Genomic DNA, 24354 nt, shown 5'->3' on the forward strand with positions numbered 1-24354 from the left:
GTAAAAATTAGTACAAGGCTCCATAATCTGTTGCGTGCAATAGCTGGGGTGAAAAGTAAGGTCGGCTGTTATTCATACAGAGGGTCACAAACATCATAGTAACCAGATGGTAAGTGTTTCCATTATGATCTTATGTAATACACATATAGGTAGCGTGGACCTACATTATTATGCAATATTAGTACATGGATTAGACTAATCCCTCCGTGGATGTATCATACTGAGGTTTATGAAAGGCATGATGTTGGCTTAAAGGTGGGTCATGGGCAACAGGCACAGATATCAGATCAGAGGAACCGTCGGTTATGCACACAATCAGCATTTAAAGCAGCTTAGTGCTGGGAGTATTATCCATTCGCAAAAGAGACAATGGATAGAAGGCATCAGAAGCTGGTATATCCCTGTTTTGTATTTATTTTGCTCAATAAAGAGCTTGAGATCCAGTGGAAAAGCTCTCAAGATAGGATGTGGACCTTTGCGCTGAGAATCTCTCCACCGTGTATTCTGTCATGTTCAAAAGAGACAAATCATATGTTGTTTGTAACAACATATGATTTTGTATAGCATATGAAATAGTTGCATTGGCCTGTAACTTCAGCACACATGAATTACATGGATCATACACATGACTTGAAATTATATGATGCATATATACTGCATAGGCATGTGATTATTGCTCTGTCACTGTCTATATGTTGAGTTGTGAGTGTGTGTGCATACATAATGTATAAATAGACTGTATGCAGCTCAAAAGGCAGAGCAGAGAACCAACCCTGCCAGTTCAGTGGCTTCCGATCCACTGGGGCCAGCCGTCCACAGAAGATGTACAGTAACCAGTGAACCTTGACAGGCTGTGGACAGAATGCCTTCCATAAACCAAAACACACTCTTCTCTATTTTTTTTCCAAAGCCCCCTGGTACTGGGATGCATGAAATACACATCATGTTTGTACAATCAATTTGGAGATAATAAATCCCCTTCAATCCATTCGTGCAATCATTCAATTCAAGTAGAACTCTAATGCAGTGATGCAACGACTTAGAAGTAACATGTACAGTCGTCAGTGTGTGTTACTGTTTCCCCCCCATAGGCTTGAAGTAAACACAGCAGAAGTAAACATATGAGGGACATATGGGTGTTAATTGGCTCAGGAACCACCCACACAGGCTGAACAGGCCACAGATTGTGCACCAGGACTGTGGGAACAACAAATCAGATATTCAACCGTTTAGCTTGCCGGTTTGGGAAACTGTTTTGGGTTTCTCTACAACTATTATGGTCTTGACATTACTATGTGAGGTGCCTTAAGATAATGCCAGTATAATGCTAACCCCTAATTTATAATAAAATACAATACAGTGAATACAACAATGAGGAATTAAGTCTAAAAATTAAAAAAGCGAAAAAAAAGTGTAACTGTATTGTAAATGAAATAAAGATATAAAGTGTGCACCGAGTAATGCAGAACCAGTGCCTAAGAGTAAATATGAATAGAAATGAGATTAAGACAAGTATGAGCATAAATTAGGCAAGTTACATTAGACGACGGTACTAAACAGTGGCAGTCAGTAGAAGTTGAATAATGAAGGAGTAAGTAAAATGGGATATTGCATTACATATTGAAATGGAGCGACGCCTGCGAGCTAGTTCAGGCAGCCAACTCGAGCTGCGCTGCTCCAATCATGTGACACACATCATGTGACATACCTCACTCTCCACAACCATCTATAATACACACCCACCTTATCAGGTGGTCTATTTAAGCAGAGAGAAATTTCCCATCATCCCCTTTGCTCGCACTGCTGCTGCAGTATTGCTACCAGTTGCTTCAGCCCCTCCACCACCCCAGCATCCACCTGTAGGCTCCGACGGGGGTTACAAGTATTTGCTCATCACTCCCATCATTCCTGTGTAATCATATGGGGGAGTGATTAAGTTGGAGCCTAGACGCCAAACACTAAACCTGTTCTACTGCTGCAATAAACGTTTGAACGTGAGTTGTCTGACTGAACTACAGTTTAATTGAAATATTGCACATATATTAAAATCAATTGAAATATGAAAAAAAACTGTAATATTACATATATTTCATGTGCATGTATGTTATGATTTATCCATACAAATACAATTGATATGAATTGATTGAAAATTGCATAAGCCACTCCTAAAACTGTTGTGCAATGTTTGCAAATCTCAGTCTGGTTTTACTCCGATCATTAAATGGCAGTTAAATGTCTTATAGCTGATTGGGTTGTCATCAGGTAGAGCTTGACCACATGAAAATACAGGTGTAAATGCACCCAAGATGTCCTGAGAACAATCAGCCCAACAACCTCCGGAAGTGGTCAGGGACACATTGTGATCACACTGAACACGAGTGTACATGCAGTTGTGTGAGTGGAACAATCACAATTGACTGTTTCCAACCAGTCAGGTAGTCAGCTAGCAGCTATTAGCCAGTAAACACATCAGTCCCTAACTATGGACGTTCTTCAAGACCGAAATGGAAGTGAAGACGAGACCAAGTGTCTGTCTTCTTTTTGATCCAATGAAAGTAAACAAGTTAAACTTGGCAATTAGTATCACAATCAGCTTCTGCCCCAGCATCGCAAAGCTTCACAAATGGCTGACATCTTCTTGTACTCTTCCTCTTTTATTTCTCTTTTGTTTTGTTACTTGGTTTTGCGGACACCCACGAGTGAGAGGAGGATTTGTCAGAGAGAGAGAGAGAGAGAGAGAGAGAGAGAGAGAGAGAGAGAGAGAGACATCAGATCTCTATTATTTGAATGGAGTCATCTTTCAACTGCTTCCTCGAAAACCTCTTTCTGACTGTCTGTATTTGGAACGCATTACTGGAGAGCCATTCATCTGATCGGCTTCGCACTTGGCACATGTATTGTTAATGGCACGAGGATTGCCTTGTTAAATTTGGTATTATTTGCACTCATTATATGTCAATCATTTATAAACTTCAAATAAACAGGCAACCAGCGCTTTGTAGCAGTGGTGGCTGGGACTCATTAAGTTAATTGATGTTGTCGATCACGACAACGGATTCTCCAGTTTGGGGTTGTGAGCGTCACTGAGTCGAGTTGAACAGCTCTTTTACAGTTTCAGAGAGAAAGCTCCAACATGCATTGCCACAGCCCAGGCACACAGCCCATTCCAAACAGACAGGTTTGGAATGGGCACTGTACTAGTTATGACTTAATGGCTCGGCCCGGTTTATCAGGCGAGATGTGGAAAAGCAAATGTGTGTGGATAAGCAGTCACAAGCGCTTTAACTGCTAATGAGACTTGTGGGTTTTGGTACTGATCTCAAAGGCTTGAAATTGATTCTGGCCCTATAAGTTCAACATCAATTTTTCATTTTTCAGGGTTTAGAAAATTATTTTCTAACTGAGGCCAATAACTCATAGATCAGGTCAATAGCTTGTGAATTACAGCATTGAATTAAGGTGGAAGAAATGAGTCAATATGTGAGGAACACTGTTCAGCTGTTGGTTTACATCAGCAATCAAATGCACATTTTACATATAATTAATTCCAATCAGACAGCGTGTGTGTGTGTGTGTGTGTGTGTGTGTGTGTGTGTGTGTGTGATTTTGATCTTAACCTATAGCAATGCAAGGTGATGTATCTGTTTATCTTTTCTTTTATTGATCTGCAAACAAACAATAGCTGTCAAATTAATGAAGTGAAGTACGTCACTATTTAGTGTAAAATTAAAGTAGCAAAACCATTACTCAAATAAAGTACAAGTACCTCAAAACTGTACTTAATCACAGTAATTAAGTAATTACTATATGTACTTCAGTTACTTGCCACCACCTATATGTGTCTGGTTTAATGCATGTGTTTTCCTCTTCATCTGGGATAATATTACCAAGTGAACTGACACAAATGACCAACAGTTCAGGGAAGTGTAAGAAAGAGTATCCAGACTTTTATCAGGGGGGGTCTGAAACATGTGACCATTTTAGAGCGTATAAATGTGGACAACCAAAGAACCATCACTCAGTAAAATTTGTTTCAGTGAATAAATAATGATAAAATAACAAACAACCTGAGTGGGTTTCACCAAAAATGCATCTCAGAGTTATTTTCAGTTCATTATTTGAAAATATCAGAAAACAATTCAAGATATTCATCAAAATGTCACAGGGCACTTGGTCACCTTACAACATATGTGTTGTTTTTGACAAATCAATCACTAATCAACATGTACATGTATTCAGAAAAGCACTTTTAAAGATAAAAATGTATAACTGGTTCACAATGTGATGCAAATAAGGCTCTACTAGACTGCTCTTACTTCCTCTATTCCTCTATTTATCCTCAGTTGACAGCATAACTGTTCTACCAATATGGTCAAACTCTCATTATTATTTCCCTGTGGGTGCTCAGGGTTTTCCATGCGTGGCAGAACACCTCACGCTGATGAAGTTCTCTCCTCCACTTCTCTTGGTTGAGTTTACAGTCTGTGTTACCTTATTAGCGTTTTACCTCAGGTCCTTTCCCTTTTTTTCATTTTTGGTTTTTGATACAGGAAGATATGGGAATTTCAGCAGTTGCCCAGAAATGGGACTGTTGTCTTGGGAGTCATTATTGCTGAATGTGTGCTCATTGTAACACGTTTTGGAGTATCTATCTGCTGAGAAAGAGAAAAGAAGAAAACATTCTAATTGCTATTATCAATAACTGTCTTAATCTTTTATCATATCCCTCTTATTTTCAAAACTGCTCTAGTTGAACCACTCAAAATAATTACAGACATGTTTCAAAACTCTCTTTCTTATCCAAGATCCTTGAAAAAGCTGTGTTCAAACAATTAGTAGCGCACGTGACAGACAACAACTTATTTGAAACCTTCAAACATTTTGGTCCCTCCACAGTAAAAGAAATGCTCTTCTGAAAATCTGCAATGACCTTCTGTTGACTGAAGATGCTGGAAAAAAATGCTGGTAAATCCTCCATCCTTGTTCTCTCAGCGTTGTTTTCAATTCTGTAGACCACCACATACTCAGTGACAGACTGGAGAAGTGGACAGGAATCACCCACGTGCCTTTAAACTGGTTCAGGTCATACATTTCCAACCAAGTCTATGACTGGTGTTTGACCAAACTCAATTAACGTAACTCACTTTATAGTGGTCTAGTAGTCTTACTCAGAAGTCAATCCCCCGCTACAGTTAGTCAAGAATGCTGTCGCTCGGCTGTTAACACAATCGAAAAACTTTAACCATATCACGCCTGTTTCAGCATCCTTGCACTGGTTGCCCTTTTACTTTAGGATTGAGTCTTTTAATCACTTTTAAAGGCAGGCATGGGCTGACCCCTCCCTATATTTCAGACCTTTTATCTCCCTGCGAGCCAGGACGCAGTCTGAGATTCTCTGGTAAGGCATTGCAAAATCTAAGCTTAAAACCAAAGGAGATAAAGCCTTTGCCGTGAGGGATAGATTAGACTAGCAGAATCAGTTACCTTTTTTATTCGCATGATGTCTATGATGTTTAATATCTGTATCTTTTTCTTTATTTTTTAATCCGTGAATTTTAAATTGTTTGTTGTAAAGCACTTTGTTACTTGTATTAAAAAGTGCTATACAAATAAAGTTACTATTATTATTTTCATTATTATCTTACTCTCCCTCTCAGTTTTGCCACACCGACTCTCCATCCTTCAAAACTTGTATTGCTCTTTGGTCAAAGATGAAAACGTGGCTGGAATAAAGACACAACTTTTGTCCCAGATAGACAAACATAGCTCTCACTAGCCCTCACACACACACACACACACACACACACACACACACACACACACACACACACACACACACACACAGTGTGTGCATAATTATGTATTTCTCAACCAAATGTCAGTGGACTTCAAAAGGACATCAGGCAAGTACATAGACACGCACTGCATATCCCATTATTTTCAGAAATAGGCCAGAATATATTCTGGAGCTGTGTGTGTGTGTGTGTGTGTGTGTGTGTTGGCCGGTTTCACAGGGCTGTAGATCAAAGACATTTGTGTCTCTGTGGTGGTCTGTCTTCTCCCTCTTTCTTCTCCGACTATTTGCTGTTTCTTTTTTCAAGGTTTGCAGAAAAGATTCTGGTTGAAATCCAGCGCTGCCTCTGTAGCCTCCACCAGATAGCATCAAATCATCTTTAACTGAAATCAAATAAACAGCATTCACATGGGAGAGGGTCAGGAAAATCACCGTCTCTCTGTTTGGTCTCACCAACAGAGTTTCCAGAAGCATGGAAAAGTCTGGCTGCACACCACCTAACTACCGGTTTGGCAGCAAACAGCAGACATACAAAGTTAGCAGCCAGCTGGCAAACATAGTGGACTGTTAGGTTGTGAAAGACCCACATATTTCCCACAGCAACTCAGGTGAGCGCAGAGCCAAAGAGAGTAAATATTGGAATTGCAGCCGTTGAATGGTCAGAAACACGACTCCAAGCGAGCCCTAATGTTGCTGTGTGTCAACTCTATAGGCAGCTGTATGTGCTTACACTTTTACCATTTGAAGTTTATGAGGCGGTGATATATGAATGTTGTTTACAGCTTGATCCATTGTCCACGGTCGAAAATATCCATTTGTTGGAGTCAACATTTTATGCAGTCCTGTTGTCCTTGTCAAAATGTTGGTCCGTGGTATAATTTATGCTCAACTTTTCCGTTTCCATCACAAACACACTTTTCCATTTCTAGAACAATGAGTTGTGCACCTTTTTTTGAAGATACTTCTGCATTATGACAAGCCACACACGGAGGCATGCAGTCAGTGACAGTATTAAAATGTGCAGATGCTTTTAAATGCATGTGACCTGCACACTACTGTTTGCAGCATAAACAATTTGAACAGCATTGCATTTTCTTCCTCCTTCCAGACCTCAACATTCACAAATATATCAAATGCTTTGCAATCAAATTTATATGGCTCGCACAAACTACTGGTTTGGCATTTTATTTTACTGACTACACAAATAACCCCTTGTCCAGGATCTGCAGCCTCACTGTTGTTGTCTAGAAAACAAACCGAAACCTGCGTCATTGTTGTACTGTTTTACTCTCTGGTGTTTAAAGTTAGGGTTAGGCTTAGCCCTAATGCACACCTACCAGCCAATCAGAATCCAGAATACTCAGTGTAAGTGCAAGTGTAGTTGACCCATACTTCCCTTCCATAGTAAAACATAAGTAAATGCATATTCACAGTCATTTAGGCCTAGTTAGAAATAAATACCCCACTGGACAATTAACTAATAAAATACTGTGCTCACCTTTGTTGGAGGTAAATAATTCCTCTTTTGCTTTCAACCAGAAAATGTGTCTATTTTCAGAAAATATAATCTCACCCTTTCTGCATGCAGACATCTGTAAACTGCCTTTACATCACACCGTCATCCACCTCATTCTTATTCCTCTCTCTCGCTTTATCTATTTGTATGTTTATTTATTTATAAAGAAAAAACATCTGCTTGGCCGTCCTGTGAAAATATATCCAGCCTGACGTATCACCAAAATGCAGCTCAATGGATTTAATGGTCTGGAACAAATAACAGCATTATTCTGAGTGGATTACACTCACGCATGCCTGGAACACCTGTTTCCTGAAATCAGAAAGGCATAAATCCCAAATCCCAAATGAAATAAATAAAGTGAAATGAAATGAATAAATAAAACTTTTGTTTTTTATTTTACCATGGGAGAATAAGCCTAAGAGCTAAAAAAATAGCTTCCTTCCTCACTGGCAGGTCGGATGTTGCCCTCATCATTTCAGAGGGGGGGGGGGGCGCTGCCTTCAGGATAACCTGACCTGCTGCTCCCTTCCCAGACTACCTGGTAAGAGAGCTGCAGGTCTGACCAGATGGAATTTTCCGCCTGCAATCGCTGCTCTGACTCATCCTTGCCTCAAATGAGCGTGCAGCAGTTCAAAGAGCAGCAGAAGTGTCCTCCTGAAAGAAATATAAAGGAGGCTGTGGTCAGGTTGACCTGCTTCCTGTAAGATTAGAATCTAATTATGTGCATATTATTTTATTGTCCGATGTAGATATCTCCAAAATGAGTGGACCATGTGTCACCTTTTTTAGAGCTCAATAATAAGCTATTTGAAATGTAATAGACTTATGCAATCAGTAGAATCTCCAACAACAACACTAAAATTGTGTTATCTCAGCTTGTAACCGACTGAAGTCCCATAAATAAAGTATTTCCGCACAGAAAGCGAGCAAAGGGCATTTCACACAGCAGTGTAACACGAGGACCCGTTCGCAGGATTCTCTGGTCTGTTTCACCAGATTTGCGACATGAAAGTTGCAATTTGCCACACGAGAAAATCCCCTCCAGCTTGTGTTGATGCATTAGACTGATGAAAGCAAATGTCGTATTTGTAACCCAGGCATGAGCATGCAAATGTCCTATAGGATGTGCAAAATGATCTGCAAATTAAAGATCAATCATTTTTCCGACAAGGAACCCAGGAACAAATGTGGTGAAAAGCATTCTGAGAAAATGTTCCACTTTGCTGCAAAATATAAAGATGTGTCTAGGAAGAAAGTTGTTCAGCAAGTCAAGTTCCTGCAACTGAGTATTATTATCTTTGTTTAGCCTGCTCCTTGTCTTTTGGATTAGTTTATAAAACATTTTCAACAAAATAGTTCATTGAGACATCTTTGAAAAGTCTTTGGTTTGTCCAACGTGTATGAAAGATTTTTGTCACGCAATGTTTTCGCTACATAAAAAAATCGAATCAAAAACAATTAGTATTCAAAGATGTTGCAGATCATTTTTTCTGTCTAATCAATTCATTGAAGTATTTTGCAGTATTTTAAAAGCAGTGTTTGGCAGTCAACTTGAAATCTGATCATCTGATACAAGTTTATACTCTGCACAACAACACATTTGATTGTCTCAAAATATAAAATTATGCAGTTGGCAACAGCATTGATAATTGATTGTTTGTTTAAGTCATTTAATCAAGCAGAAATACCATCTATTGATTGAAATGTCTGTGTTGTGTATAAATTTAAATTAAATTGAGTCTTTGGGTTTATGATCATGAAAATAACCAACCGATCTATGACCTTTGATCTTTTGTCATGTCATACAAACGCAATTCTATCAAACTGAGTGGATCTATTTATTTAAAAAAAAAATCATTATAATGTGAATATGGAGCTAAAAGCTAATCTGAGACTTGTCCTGAATCAGATGCGATTGGATGAACCCTTCTTTCTGCAAACGTAAATCCACAGCGAATATGAATTCATACAAATATTTCTGTGTGAAAAGGCTCAAAGTGAGGTGGCTAATTCAGGCAGAGATCTTGGGAATTGACGTGTCTTGTTATTCTGCTGAGAGGGACGTTATTGTTCCAAAACAGTGAATATGTATTAGAAAATTAAAATGAGACGTCTCAGCACTTGGCCAAGAGAGTGTTGAGTCACAGGTATCGATCGACAAGCCTCAATCCTCCCACAGTTTATTGCGGCCATTCTAAGCTACGGAGCATCTGTGAATGCAATGTGCATCTCTGTCGGCAATAGATTAACAGAAACCCAAAAATGGAGGATTTGACTCAGGAGATTTAGTTTTTTCAATCTTCTTGCATCAGCATCAAGATGAAAAATCCATGTTGTGGATCCCACTGCTGATAGAAATCTGCAACATGACAGGATTTCTCTTTTTTTCTGACTCCAATTAGCCAGTAGCTAATAAATAAATGAAAGACAAATCTGGGCTCCAGCTGTAGTCCAAGTTATTTTGAATTAACCGCCCCATCTAAAGTTTCACTATAATAAATGACATGTTGAAATCGTATACAATATTTTCTATAGATGCAGATGATCAAATGAATATATAGAAGTTGTTTGATACAAATAAACCAGATACTCTGGAGTTCTGTTATTGGATCTCAAACAACCCCACATTTCTTTCATCAATCGTTAACAATAAGAGGTGGAGCAGAGATCCACTACATTATGTTTAGCCAGAAATCGTCTCTGATCCACTGTAATCCCAAGTCAACCCGTGTTCAATGACGAACGACCCTTGGAAACAGTTGCTGAGGCGATATGAATCTCATGTTCATTAGAAGTGGCGAGTCTGTCTGTGCTATGCTTGGACTGTTCTGGAGCAGCAGACTTGCTTTGATAAAAACATGACTCAGGGAAGGAGGTGCTGTGAAGTCCAGAGACACAACAGGCTATACTTGAGTATCACTTGTGATTTGCGTGTTGAAGAAGAGCAAAAGCAGACATTGGGAGGGAGAAAGAAACTAAATGTCTTTCTTCTGGGTCCGAAACATTACAGTCTTCTGTAGAATACTATTTGGACTATTCATCCAAAAGATATAACACCTTTTTGCTGTGTTAGTTGGTATTGCTGGTGGTATTAGGACACAGATAGAGCTCTAAAATCAGTAAGCTAGCCTTTTGCAGTGTGTGTTTTTTTTTTTGCTGCTTCTGTTAGTGTGAAAAGAGCTTAAATGGAGCTAAGTCTCAGCCAACTGGATTTTATATGAAACCCTGCGTGCACTCAGGCCCTACACTTCGCTGTGTTCTGAATGTGCAGCCCTGTGGGAGTGATGCTTGAAGTTTAAAAGAATTGGGTGCCCACTTTCGTTGCCCTGCTTTCTTACTTTCTCTGCCTCTGTGTTTACTGTTTTATGGAGGTATTTGCGGCGAGTCTTCTTTATCATTCAGGTGGAGTGCACGGCCTGTCAGGTGCTTAAGGAAACCAAAGCATGGCTGTGTGGCTTAGACTCCTCAGGTAGAGGATCACTTTTGTGTTTTTCATCGTCTATATAACATAGAAAAATGTGCTTTAAGGTCCAGTGTGTAGGATTTAGGGGATCTATTGGCAGAAATTTTATATAATATTGTAATTGTATTTCCATTAGTGTGTAATCACCCAAAACTAAGAATTGATGTATTGTCTTATACCTTAGAATGAGCCCTTTATTTAGTCAAAAATGAGTTAAGATTACTCTGACTAATCTGCCTTATCATTTTTTTTACATTATTATACCGTAGAAATGTATCATTCCAATAAAAATAACAGATGTCTTCCAGTTTTAATCTTTAATTGATATAGTACATATACAAACTTCTTAAAAATGATGATCGTTTTCTTAAACAAAAAGGATTTTAATGTGTAGAAGAAAGAAACAATAAACATTGTGGATACTGCTTTTTAGTTCCCTTACTTTTACCTAAAGGTATTTTATATATAAAGCTTTATCAATACAGATTTTTTAGTATTTTTTTTTATTTCTTTAAAAGAAATATATATTTACCAATCATAACCAAAACCTTGGTCAGGAAGTTGTACTTGTCTCTACTTTCTTGTGGACAAACTACAGACGAGTGACACTGTTTTCAAACGTACAGCATCTTTATCTTTGGCACGACTCATTTACTGGCTGATATATAGATGCTGATAGTAACAAATCAGTCATGTTGGTCAGGCTCTATATTCTAATGCTCATGTGTTTCTTCAGGTAGAACAGTAAGCCTTAAGTGATTTCATTAAAACGTGTCTATATAACAAAATGTATTAGCCAGCCTGAATACATTGAAAAGAACTGAGTTTGTTAAGCATGAATATGAAGGTAAAGTTTACAAGCAGTTTTTTAACCTTGTAGCATGGAATACAAAGGAGTTTGATCTTGATTCCTCCGAGACAGTTTTGGGTTTTCGCCATGACGAGGCCGCTGTGGGGGTGGATCGAGTCAGATGCACTGAGGGATGATGGGAAGGGAGAGGGAGTCGGGTGGGCAGAGATGGATGGATATAGAGATAGGCGAAGGGAGAGACAGAGACAGCAGTCCCAGAGATGGAGGGATGAGGTGGTAAAGGATATGACAGATGTGGAGATGAAAGATAGTCCAGCTGGAGAAACACCCCCCCCACTCATCCCCACACTACTCAACACAGATAGATATACACACTCTCACACACACATGGTAAGGTGTCATCTGGTGTTTACATTTGTACAGGGAGCTATGTGATATAGAATAAAAGGCTGCGGATAATGGAAAATTACTCTAGGATTGCTGCCTTGTGTACCGTTTAAAAAAAAAGAAATACAAAATGCTCGTTGTTATTGTAAGAGAAGGATGCCAAAAACAAAGTACCAGTCCAACTTGTTTTCTGCATTTAAAAATGTCGACCTGTGAAGAGTCCAATATGACGGGGCCGTCTTGAGAGTGTATTCTTCTGGTTAACGCTAAAGGTTTTAGAACCAATATGGCAGACATCTCACTTCTATTCTTGCCAGATGCATTTGTAGAGGTGAATCAATTTTTCCTCAGGGGATGTGTAGTTCTCAGTGCTGCTGAAATGATCAGTTAATATATTGGTTCCTTCATAGACACCATTTTTTAAATAATTACTTGTTTGAGTGATCTGTGGCTTTATGGCTGTAAACCCTTAAAAAATAAGGATTTGAGATCTGTCGGCTCATCTTGGGTATTTATGATTACATTTAGACATTTCATAGGCATTAAGATAACTTAATAACGAATCAGAATTATCAATATGATGGCACAATAGTGATTGTTACAACCCCAGTTGTTCACAATCATATGTTAAGCCAATGTACTTAAGGCTTTGTATGCAAATGAAGTTGATGCCATGGTGACTACAGCTGGTGAACATATTGAAATGAAGAATGAGTGCAGAGCAGTTCAGTGTAAATATCACTTGAAGCAAAACAAAGAAGCCATGCCAATGTTTTGGGTTCACTTCGGGAATGAAAATAGTCCCATTACGAAATACCAGAAGCGTGCAGCCAAAACTAAAGTCAGTCCAAAGCTGTTGGTATCTTTCTTCTAAACTCACAGCAAGGCCCCGTACACACCGAGTATTTACATGTTTTTTTGGGATCTGATCACAAGTGGACAGCTTTAAGTACAGGTGTGAACACACTTAGATCGGATCGCGCTCCGATCACGCCAGACAACATTCAGAGGTGGCATATAGCAGTGTGAACGGAAACCCAGGGCCACATATGAAGGACCTCCTGCTCAGCTGACCTCCTCTCAGCCGCTGCAGTTTCACTATGAATCAAACATATTTTTTTCTGGTATTTGGTTTGTGACCTTCCATATCAACACTGATCCCCACATCATGATCGATACGTTCCTTAAATTGGAAAAATCGTTATTCACAGCACAGCTGCACAAGATTCATTTAGCTCCTCTCTCACCACTCTCTGTCTCTACCTCTCTCTCTTGCTTGCTCGCTTTTGCAGACACACACACACACACACACACACACACACACACACACACACACACACACACACACACAGGGTAGTCAGACTGAGTCAAAATGTAATGTTAATACCAGGTGTGAACAGGGATGGGTTAGAGATGAGTTGTCCAACACTATGCAAATAAGCACTTAGTCAGTTCCTGGGTAACTGAGCTGCATTTGAACATAGTCACAGCTGGTGTTTGTTGTGCTGTCTTCACTGTTGTCATCGTTTTTTGTTCGTGTGTGTGTGTGTGTGCGTGTGCGTGTTGGCGATGAGTAGTTTCACAGCTAATGCAAGTTGTTACTTTGCAACAGTGAGCGATATAACATTCCTACTCAATGTGCCTGCTAAAATGCACTATGCCTATTCAGATACACACTCACGCACGGAGTTGTGTAACCACCAGTGATTGACCACACCTCGGTTATGTAAGTGCTCTCAGTAGTACTCTACCAGCTCTGTGGTGTTTCACAGTGACTGGATGAGTTAATGTGAGTGAACGCGTGGGAGCGTCCGCGCTGTGCTCCATTACAACTGAGTGGGTTTGAGTCAAGGATACTGCTGCACTAATTAGACTGATCCTCCAGTTCACTGTGTTCACTTGTCCATACCTGCCGCCTTCTCTTGCCCTGCAAAGATAACATGGCGCGTTCGTAAGATCATCTTGTCGCCAAACAATTAGCGTCTTCTTCATCTTCTCTATGATTCTTTATGATTAGGTGCAACTCTTATTGCAGTATCAACAATGAGAGAAGACCCAAACAGAGATGTGACAAACTAATTATACAACTAGAATAGCACTCATACCTCCGTCAACCCCCCTTCAATTAAATTATGCTGCACTACCTTTTACCTTCCTCGATATCAGTCCCCAAGTCTGACAATGGTATGGAAAGTGAAAAAAATTATAATTTAAGTAGTTTTTGCTTAATTCTACTAACTATTGAACAAGGCCCATCAGTCTCCTTATGAAACCACATTTCAATTTACAAGATCTATATATGTATTTGGATCTGCATCAAATTGTACACACTCGTAAAAATGTGTCCCCTAAATATTATTCTCTGAGAAAACACAGAAAGGTTGAAAAAACGCCCGATCTCACAATATTAAAGAAAGTGCATCACAATTCTTGGATCGTCCCTCTGATCTGGATCCACACTGAAATTTAGCACTGTCATACTTGGGTCATGCACCATCCCTCCACAGCATTTCATAGATAACGCTACTTTTTGCGGTGAGGTTATATAATAAAATGGAATCAACTCACAAGGAGGTGATGCAGGCAAAAAGTTTGTAATCTGATCAAGCAAACAAATCAAAGCGGAGCAGGCAACAGATCAGGGGTCCAGACAGCAGTCCAAAGTATCATACACAAAAATCAGCTGCAAACTGGCAACCCAAACTAGTCGAGGAGCAGGCAATCATCAGCAATCCAACATAGGGAAGCAAGGTTCATACATGAAGAGGCACACTTGTTAGAACACGAGAGTGCATGTGTTTACAGAGGTAGTAAAGACAAGCTGGTACTGGAGAATGGGCAAAAGCAGAGTATGGGTGAAGCAAGATGAACTGGAAACTGAAATAATTGACCCGATATAAACAAGGAAGTCCAGTGAGGAAAATCCACACAAAAAAAAGTCATTAGGAAGCAGATCATAGGTTGATGAGAATCTTGTATAACCAAGACGGTTTTTAATTATAACAGTCGTGTGGTGGCTTTATGAATTAATGTCGGCTCTTCCTCCAGAGCCTGTTTCTATTGCCCCTGTTAACATGAGCTGCAGTCACTGTTTTGAATCTGTACTTAACAAATTGTATTTTCAACCTAATTTTTATGTTTGTTTGTTTTTCATAACCAATGCCTTATAACATTTGTTTTAAGTCTCATTTGTTGTTTTATTTAAAATCCGCGCTTATTTTCTTCGGGCACCAAAAAGACTCCAACGAGCAGTTTGTGCGTAGACATCCCAGCTCTCAGAAGCTCTGCCTGCTGCTGTTATATTTATCTCATGGAGGAGCAGTGGTTGCCCTTGGTTCTTATTCTAGCTGCTGTTCTGTTAAAAGAAGGAAACAGCTCAGGACAGAGGAGAAGCGGAACACAGCGAGAACACAGCGTTGCTCTGGAGCTTTTTGCAAACTGCAAAGTCAGAGAGGCTTTTATTATTAACTATTCAATGTGAATGCATTCATTACTGGGTCTTGTTTTAGCACAGCTGTTTCAAACACACATAATCCACTATTTGCGATATACAACCTTTGTTCAAATATCTACTTGACGCGGCTTCCGTTTTATATTTATAAGATTAGAAATGAATAGAGGGCGCAGCCATTAATTCCCTCTGTACAGTCCTGAAAAGACCGAAAGCTTAAGCCGTGAATCTGCACTGCAGTGCTGTATGCACACAGACAAACGGCAAAGACACACACAAACATACAGATGCTCTCTTCCTGCTTACTGACCTGTTTCAATAATTCAGAGGAGCGATGTGCTGGCTGGATGGCAATAGGCTCTATCCATGGACTCGGTCAACCGTTGCACACAAACACTCGCACAAATACAGTGTTTGTTATGTTTGGCAGTTTTTACATCTGTGGAGCTCCACACACCAAGCAAGCCTCAGAGATTTGATTCCATAAGGATATGACACCTGGGTTCACTCACAGAAAAGAAATGTTGCTACTACTTTGTCTTTTTCAATTATTTATATAGTAAAGCAGTGAAAGAAGGGAACGTTTTAGTTACTCACTCATGCAACAAAAGATTTTTAGCTGCACATGTTAGCTCCAAAAAATTCAAACCAGTAGGAACGTGTTGTTTTTAAAACAACATAGGGTTGTTGCAAAGAAAGCATAGCTGCCACATTCAGGAGCTAATCTCATCAGGATGTAAATATATATATATATATGGTTCAAAAAGCAGATCTCAACTAGAGCTTTTTTCAATAATCCAAACATTATTTGGCAATAAATAATTTATCTTGTGCCGATATTTTACAAAATTAACTTTTTCCTCCGTGTTTGGGCCACTGCATCTTAAATCACTAAAAGTGAGAATTTTAGAATTGCCTTCCAAAGTGCAAATTGTCAAATACTCCAGTTACCTGTCCGTACATAAAAAACAGAAAGTTTAGATAGAGATATTTTGTAAAACGTCGGCCGTGTGAGTGAATATTTTTTTTAAAAGACTACGAAAAATAAACTATTTTAAAAGAAAACTATGAATTCCTAAGAAATTCCATCTGTACACTACTATAATAATAGAGCCTGTCTCACTCCACAAATACTCCCAAGGCCAACCAACAGCACATTGTAGTGTCTACACTCATGGACTTTCATATCTTATTCAGATGCCCCAGACAGAGAGGCACCAAACTCCGACTCATTTGCGTATTACACCAGTGGTAAGACGTAAGGACACAGTGTGGGGACAATTGCTCATGTTGCTCTGATAGCGTTTGTATATTGTTTCACCTTCTGGTCTCCTTGATGCATCAAGTCTACAATAAAATCTTCTGCATAAGACATCCGCTGCTGCCTGAGTTCTCCTTTCACCAGCTTCCAGAACACTTCCAGTATGAAACCCAGTAATGACATAAGTGAAACCTTTCCCAGTGAACCTCAGTTGGTTTGAAATGTTTCCTGTTGGCTTGTTTGCTGTCTCACTGTACGTTTTATGGACATCAGCTGTGTCTCTGCGTTCAGATGACAGATTGGACGTAATAGCCTGATGCAGGGACAGGATGTGTAGCCTCTATAAAAGCAGACGACACTGTGTGCGTCAGCATGACCAGGTTTCCAACCAGATGTCATCGGGGGTAAACTAAAACAAACCTCTAACCTTGTTAAACAATAGTCCCGTTACTTCCGCCAAGGAGATTATGTTTTCATCAGCGTTTGTTTGTCTGCTGAACAGATTGACATGAAATTTTTATGGAGCAGCGGGGCCTGACCCGAGGATAAAACCATTAGGCTTTTATGCGGATCTGGATAAACGGGTGTAACCAATAACTTTTTGGCGAGATAGGGCGTTAGCCTTGGCAGAGCTCTGTGCACTCCCCGAGCACCGTTCTAGTTTTTATTTGTTTATCTTATTGTAACGAAAGGCACGTTACAAGTAATGCAACTATTTACTTTTGCTGTTGAGTCAAAAATATATGTAGTGTAGTTACTTTTTTTAATGAATAGTACAGTGTGGAATAAGTAATAAATTGTACATTTAAAGTAACCATTTTGTCATATTTGTGATGTTACCATCTTGGTTAAGATCATTTGGGGTTTTAACTTGAATATCTATGCAAATCAAACAAATTAGTTTCGAGAAGTCAACACTTTCAGCCCCATGTGTCACAAAACCAGACATCTGAGAACTCAGTGGCTCGACATGAAACACTTTGTAATTTCTCAGTAAAATGATTTATTCACGTACATGTTCTCTGTACCGCTTCCTTCACATATCGCTCCACTACCTTTAGGCTACTCAAGCAGAGGTCTATGTAATTAAGTGAAATATGGCACCATGTGGTAAAATATGGGCCAGCATGCACCTCGTGTTACTGTCAAATTGTTAAAGCACTGTGCGATGGCCGGCTGGTACGTACAGTGCGTCCTCACTGTGACTGCATGAACCATAAATAAATGATGTCTGTGGCGTCTCTGTGCTCTACCCATGCTATGAACTCTAAGATAAAGAATAAACAAGCAGATATATCACAGACTTCCTGCACACTAGTTAAGCCTTTTTCCTAGGTTGGAGTTATATAAGATCTTGAATAATTGAAAGTAATTATATTTAGGAGACGTTTTTTCCTTGGACAGATTTTTTGGTTCTCGTCTCATGCGGGTGGGGGGGGGGTTCAGCAAGCCATGTAAAGTGACTGTGGCATTTCACTCCAGGTACCTGGTCTCATTAAAGGATTAATGCTCTCTTCTCAAGATCCAGGCCCCAAAACTGAGGGAACGCTTGTCTCACCCCGGGGGGGCAGGCTCATTAGGCTGCACCAGTTGTCTTCTCACACTGGGTATCTTACGAGAAGCAAACCACTGACCCAAGGATTTTGTAGAAGGGGTTGTCTGGTGCAACTTTAATGCTTTGTGCCGTTATGGATCACATCAAAGTTTAATGCTCGGATTGCTGAAAAATGTATTTGATGGCAGCAGACATGGTTTTTTTGGGACTAATATTTCACAAGGACACAAAAGCTTTTATCATAAAAGCAGGAGTGTGTTTTTGACAGGTGATATGGATCAGATTAGGTGAATGACTTTTATTTGCCTGTTTGTTTCTATAAATAGGTGCTGCAACAAAGTTTGTTGCGGAGTTATATAAGAGCCTTGGACTAGATTGAGCTGTGCACACAAATTGGTTGCACAAAACAGACAGTGATTAATTCATTAAATCAACCATGTGCACGGTTAAATTTACTGCAATTCAAGGTACTGCACCGCTTGCACTACTCTAACTCCAAACTTTCAAAAATATACCCTAATGCTGTCAATAGCTGCAATAGATGCCATAATTCACCAGCAGATCTCACTCACATGTTTTGGACCTGTCCACATCTCACAACTTACTGGGACAAAGTTTTCAAAGTATTATCAGACTCCCTCAGTCTTAATCTCCTACCCAATCCCTGGATGTGCATCTTTGGTGTTCAGGGCGACGGAGACAAAACTTTAATAAATAAACACAAAAACATAATCGCTTTCTCAACCCTCTTGGCACGAAGGGGAATTTCAATGGACTGGAAGTCACACCACCCCCCAAATTGTTCTATGTGGCTGAGGGATTTGGTGTTCTTCTTAAATTTGGAGAAAATTAAATTCTCGCTGCTGGGCCACCCTGAGACATTCAAATCCACTTGGGGTCCGATCATAAAATACTTTGATGAATTGAAAACTCTCTCTCTAGAATTATGAACCTTTTCCGTTTCCCTTAGACTTTCCTTCCCTTTTTTGCACTTTTTATAAATTATTATTATTACACATTACACATTGCTGTGGGTGTGTGTATGTTTTTTCTTATTACATTCTTGTTTCTTTTTTCTTTTTATTTTCTTTCTTAAAAACAATATCATCTTGTAATTTGTAAACTATTTTGCTTAGACTTCTTGAGTTACTAATATTGCAATGTACTTTCTGCATTGAGGCAGTGTGATCTGTTTTGGGGTGGGGGGAGAAAATGGAAAAATGACATGCACATTGTATCATTGCATTCCTTGTGCTGTTGAGAATAAAAATAATATACAAAAAAAACAAAAAAATCAACCATGAAGTCATTTGTGTTATTTAGCTGCAGTGCTTAATATAAACCTAAACCAGCGCACGTAGCATCTGCAATGCAAAGCATCTCTTAGCATTTGTCCTTTTGAGGTGCCCGTAGATTTAAAAGCTCATGCCCTTGCATTAAAGGTGTGGTCCTGCATATTAAAACAGAGTCAATCACATCTGCCGCTGTCGGCAGATTAGCTGACAAAGGGGCACTATTTTACCACCGTATAATTTTCACTATGGGCTTCTGTGTATTCCCAAGGTCATAGTCAGTAGAGGGGTAGAATAAATAAATTACAACCCTATGCATCATTCAGCTCATGTTACCAGTCTATCTCGTGTGTCCACCTGCATCCAGCTTTTTAAAGTGCAATATGTTTTCCTGATAAGCTCTTAGATAAGTGTGTTATACCTCCGCCGCTGTGCATCACGTCAGTTGTGATCACAGTAGTAAGTAAATGAATAACTTTTGCATCGACAGGCAAAGCCGCGATAGCAAACCAATGTCAGATTTAGGGAAGGTAGATATTCTTTATGTGATAAAACGGAGAGCGTGCGTTTGTGCTGCTGTCGGCAGATTTAATTATAGTTCGACTGTGATAACTCTTTGTGTGTGTGTGTGAGATCCTGCTGATACCAGACACCGCCACACTATTGATGTGAGAACAATCTCCAACTCTCCTCTCCGCATCTATCTTTATCTCCTTCCGTTTCTCTGCTCTTCACTTTCACATTCATCCCCGTTGTCCTGTTTCTCTATTTTTCTACGTTCCTTCACACTCCACCGCTTTTTTTGTAACATCACTCTCTATCTTTAACCTTTTTTTCCACCATTGCCATCCCTATGCCCCTGCTCTTCATTTTCTTTTTAGCCCTGTCCGACTCCTCACCCTCCCTTTCACCTTACTCTTTGCCCTCATTCTCTTCCTCCTTTGCCTCGTTTTGATCCGTTCCCCTCCCTCCCTCCATCCCTCCCTCCGTCCTGCTGGCTCAGCTGGTACAGAAGCAGCCTTTGTTTCGGCTGTGCCCTCTATCCTTTGAAGGAGGAGTGCTGACAAGCGAGAGGGATGGGAGGGAGAGAGGGAGGGGGTACAGGGAAGAAGTGAAACCTGGATGTGCAGGAGAGGAGAGAAAAATCCAAATGGGAAAATGGGATAAAAAGAAGAGGAGGCGTGGGAGGATGAAGAGAGGCAAAGGGGGAAAAGAGGGGGCGGAAGGTTGAAGGGAGGAGAGGAAGGAAGAGGGATATCTTTGGATCAATGGTCGGTGTTGTTCAAGTCATTGATACCCAGTAGCAACAGCATGTGAGGGCAGATTTACTGTGTGTGTGTGTGTGTGTGGTGTGTGTGTGTGTGTGTGTGTGTGTGTGTGCGTGTGTGTATGCTCTCAACTTTTCCCACTTTTACTTGGTTCAGTAGTTCAAAGTTGCAAAGTAAGCAGTTTCTGACCACACTGGAGGAAACTGTACACCTCATACTGTGCTTTCAGCCAACAAAATAAATTAAAAAACAATAAAGTGGACAACAAATGCACTATATAAGATGTTGCAGGCCCAGAAAATATGGTGTCGAGACACAGGTCAGATTTTATTTTAGTAGACCTATTGAAGACTAATTTCTTCTTCTTTATTTCCTGTTCTCTTCAGTGAGTGAGACCTGAGAGAAGATTTTGGACCTGCACCCTCATCCAGGATGTTATAGCGGTGGTAACATGTGATACCTGAAGCAGAGTGTTAACCGCTTTTACGTCTCTGAAGGTAAGTGTTGTTTTCAGCATGATTTTACTGAAAGGACTAGTTATGAAATACACTCATTCTTGTTGAGAGTTAGATGAGATGGTTGACAGCTTTCTGGTCTGTTAAACGTGACGCTGCAACTAGAGCATGAATAACTTAAGGTTACCATAAACACTGGAAACTGATAGAAACAACTAGTCTTACCTCACCAGCTTCAAGTCAAGGTGACCCCCACCTCTGGTATCATGCTAGCACACTTGGGTTTGCCTTGGGTCACTGTCAGCCATAAAAACTGATTGCTAACATTGGTGATGGAGCAACTTTATGCGTGACTGCAGCTAAAAAAAACAAACTTACAACACTGAGGCAATGTCTCAAGCCTTCCTAAAGGGCTAGTAACATCTGTTTTTTATCCAAAAGCATCAAACTCTACTTACAAGCACCTTTAAAGCTCAGTAGGTACTATAGGTTAGTTACATCACCAGCTTTATGGCTCCAAATCAAAGTAAGGAGCCTTCTAGTATTACGCTTTCACACTTAGCTTAGCCTTGAAGGTTTATGGTAGCATTAGAACAGTCTGGACCCACTCTGCAGAACTATGGAGAACATTCGTAGCCTTGAAACTCAGTGCTCCCTGCTCATAAAACAGGTAACTAGCGGGGATGGAGGTGACGGAGCAACTTTTTCTGTGGCTGTAGCTCCAAAAAAAACGTTGCACTCTCCACAATGCCACCCTCCTAAAGGGCCTGGCTTGGTTTGTTACACCGAACTCTGTCACAAAAGTTACAAAATCTACTTACAAGCACTTAAAGCTAAATTGATAGTCAGCTACAATTTTTAGTACAGATATTACAAACGAGACAAAAGGTGCTGGTTGGTGAATTTTGGTGTTTGGTTGCATGCACGGCTGCATGCAGTCTTAAAGCTTATCGTGAGCTGACATAAGAGAGGAGTGACGATCTTTTCATCTCAAAACCCTTATTACTCAAAATGTTTACTGACATGTATTCCTCTGACAGTTCTGCTGTGGAAGCTTGTTAGACGAATTGTGCTCCACTTAGGAGCTGTTTGCTAAACAGAGGGAGACTTTATGTGGGTCAGAGCAACTGGCCTCGGATGTGTTACCTTTGGCCTTGTAGTGGAAAAGGAGATCTAGTGGAGAGTACGTAGTTGTGTGTGTGAGATCACCGTGGAAAGTGTTAGCCCTGCCTTGCCCTGTAGTGGAAGCTAGTCTTGTTTTAACTAAGTGTGAATGTGTATTGGATACTGAGCTCGCCCTGCATTGGCTGTTTCAGGAAGAATACGCAATACCTTTCGTCTTAACCGATGCTGTTATGGTTTTCCTCTTCAAACGTTATCTCCTCACTAATGGTTTCATGCCACCCTGTCATCTTCATATCGGCTTCCTTAGTCAGAAAACCATGTCTATCCTCCTTACCCCCTGAGACTCCGCCGATAATCCCCGCTCCTCCGTGCCCTCTCACTTTCTCTTTTCCCTTTCTTCACTCGGCTGTTAGATCTACACTCCCAACCTCGATGCGTCCCGGTGGGATGTGGCTGACTGCTGAACTCAGCTAGAAAGGGGCAGGGGTAGAGGAGAGAGGGGAGACGTGTGGAGAGGAAGGAGGGAGGGGGGGGTAGAAGGTAGAGAAAGTCAACACTCTGTTCTATCCGTCCATCAGTGACACGAGGATGAGATATAGAGGATAGTGTGTTTACATCTGTGTGTGTGTGTGGGAGCTATACATTCCCCACAATGCCTGAGGCAGATGTGAAATCTGCTCTGACCAGAACAAATTGCACACACATGAATTTGAAGGGTGTTTGTGGAGATATATTCATAGCCAGAAGGTAGAAGATATTCACAGCATGCTATTCAGAGCTCTTAACTTGGACCAATGCATGGTTTTGTTGTGTCTCTGTGGTGTCTTCATCATTTCCCATCATCATCATCCTCTAAAATGTTGCATTTAAAGTAGGAGTGTTCTTTCCACTCATGGTAGCACACTGGAATTCTTTGTTGACATTTATTACATCTCATTACAAAATCTGGATCTCTTCATTAAATGCTCACATGGGAAATTATAAATTTCTGACTTATGTGGAATTTGTATTCACACTTTAGAGCACCGTAGTTTGAACCCTTTCATTACTTCTAACATATATAGACTCTGTGTTGGTTTGTTACCTCAGCCAGGGAGATTATGTTTTCATCTTCCCTAATGTTTGTCTGTTAGCAGGATAACACAAAAACACCTTGGTAGATTACCACACAATTCTATGCAATGATGCGATATGTATCAGGGATGAACTATTTCTTTTTCATTCTCTTTAACACTGCAAAATTGTGATTTTATTTTTTTTTTCTACTTAGTCACCAATTTCCTAGGGAATGATTTATGGATCTAGATGAATTAAATCACTTAGGGGGAATGTTGGGCCTTCACAGTTCTCTACTGAGCCATTCTACTTTGTTTATTGGTCAAGGAAAATGTCAGATATTATGATGTGACCTGTTTGAACGGGTTCTAGTTGCTGTTTTTTATCACGTCCCTTTACGTTGTAAAATAATTTTTCCACATTTTCATCAGTTTCTCAAGAAGTAATGTTTGGATCCTTATGAGACTGGTTTATGGTTTTGAGTTCAGTGGGTTTGTACAGTCTGGTGCAGATGATCAAACTCTTTTGTTCTCCTTTTATTTTTCTATTACAGGAGCTCCACTGACATGTTGTATTTTGACTGTGGCAGAGGCGGATGGCCCTGAGTGGCGTTCTAGTTTCAGACAGTTTGTGTTCATCTGTCTTTCTCTATACAGGGCTAAGTATTATTCTATTGTCACAACCTGTCTAGACTTTAGACATGTTATATGCTTTTATAAAGAGGTTAGGCTGCTAGAAATATTATAAATTGGCATTGGTCATGAACATTTTCAAGAGCATATTTCAGATTTTTATCAAACCACATGAATGTATAGAGAAATATCTATGTTCCAGCAACTATGTACCTTTACTCAATTACTGTATGCAAGTACAGTTTTGCAGTAATTCTACTTGACTTGAGTATATCTATTTCCTGT

The 24354-nt window shown here is 39.9% G+C and overlaps 1 protein-coding gene across 2 annotated transcripts in view; it reads left to right on the forward strand.

Annotated features, from left to right (window-relative positions):
- lrfn5a (leucine rich repeat and fibronectin type III domain containing 5a) overlaps positions 1-24354 on the forward strand; it is a 131161-nt gene that overhangs the window by 42263 nt on the left and 64544 nt on the right. For both annotated transcript variants that reach the window (XM_035167136.2, XM_035167137.2), the window contains one exon: positions 21188-21298. The gene's annotated coding sequence lies outside the window, so the exon portion shown is untranslated. The remainder of the gene's footprint in view (positions 1-21187; positions 21299-24354) is intronic.

This window comes from Hippoglossus stenolepis, chromosome 10, assembly GCF_022539355.2.
Source record: "Hippoglossus stenolepis isolate QCI-W04-F060 chromosome 10, HSTE1.2, whole genome shotgun sequence".
In the NCBI taxonomy this organism is placed as follows: Eukaryota; Metazoa; Chordata; class Actinopteri; order Pleuronectiformes; family Pleuronectidae; genus Hippoglossus; species Hippoglossus stenolepis.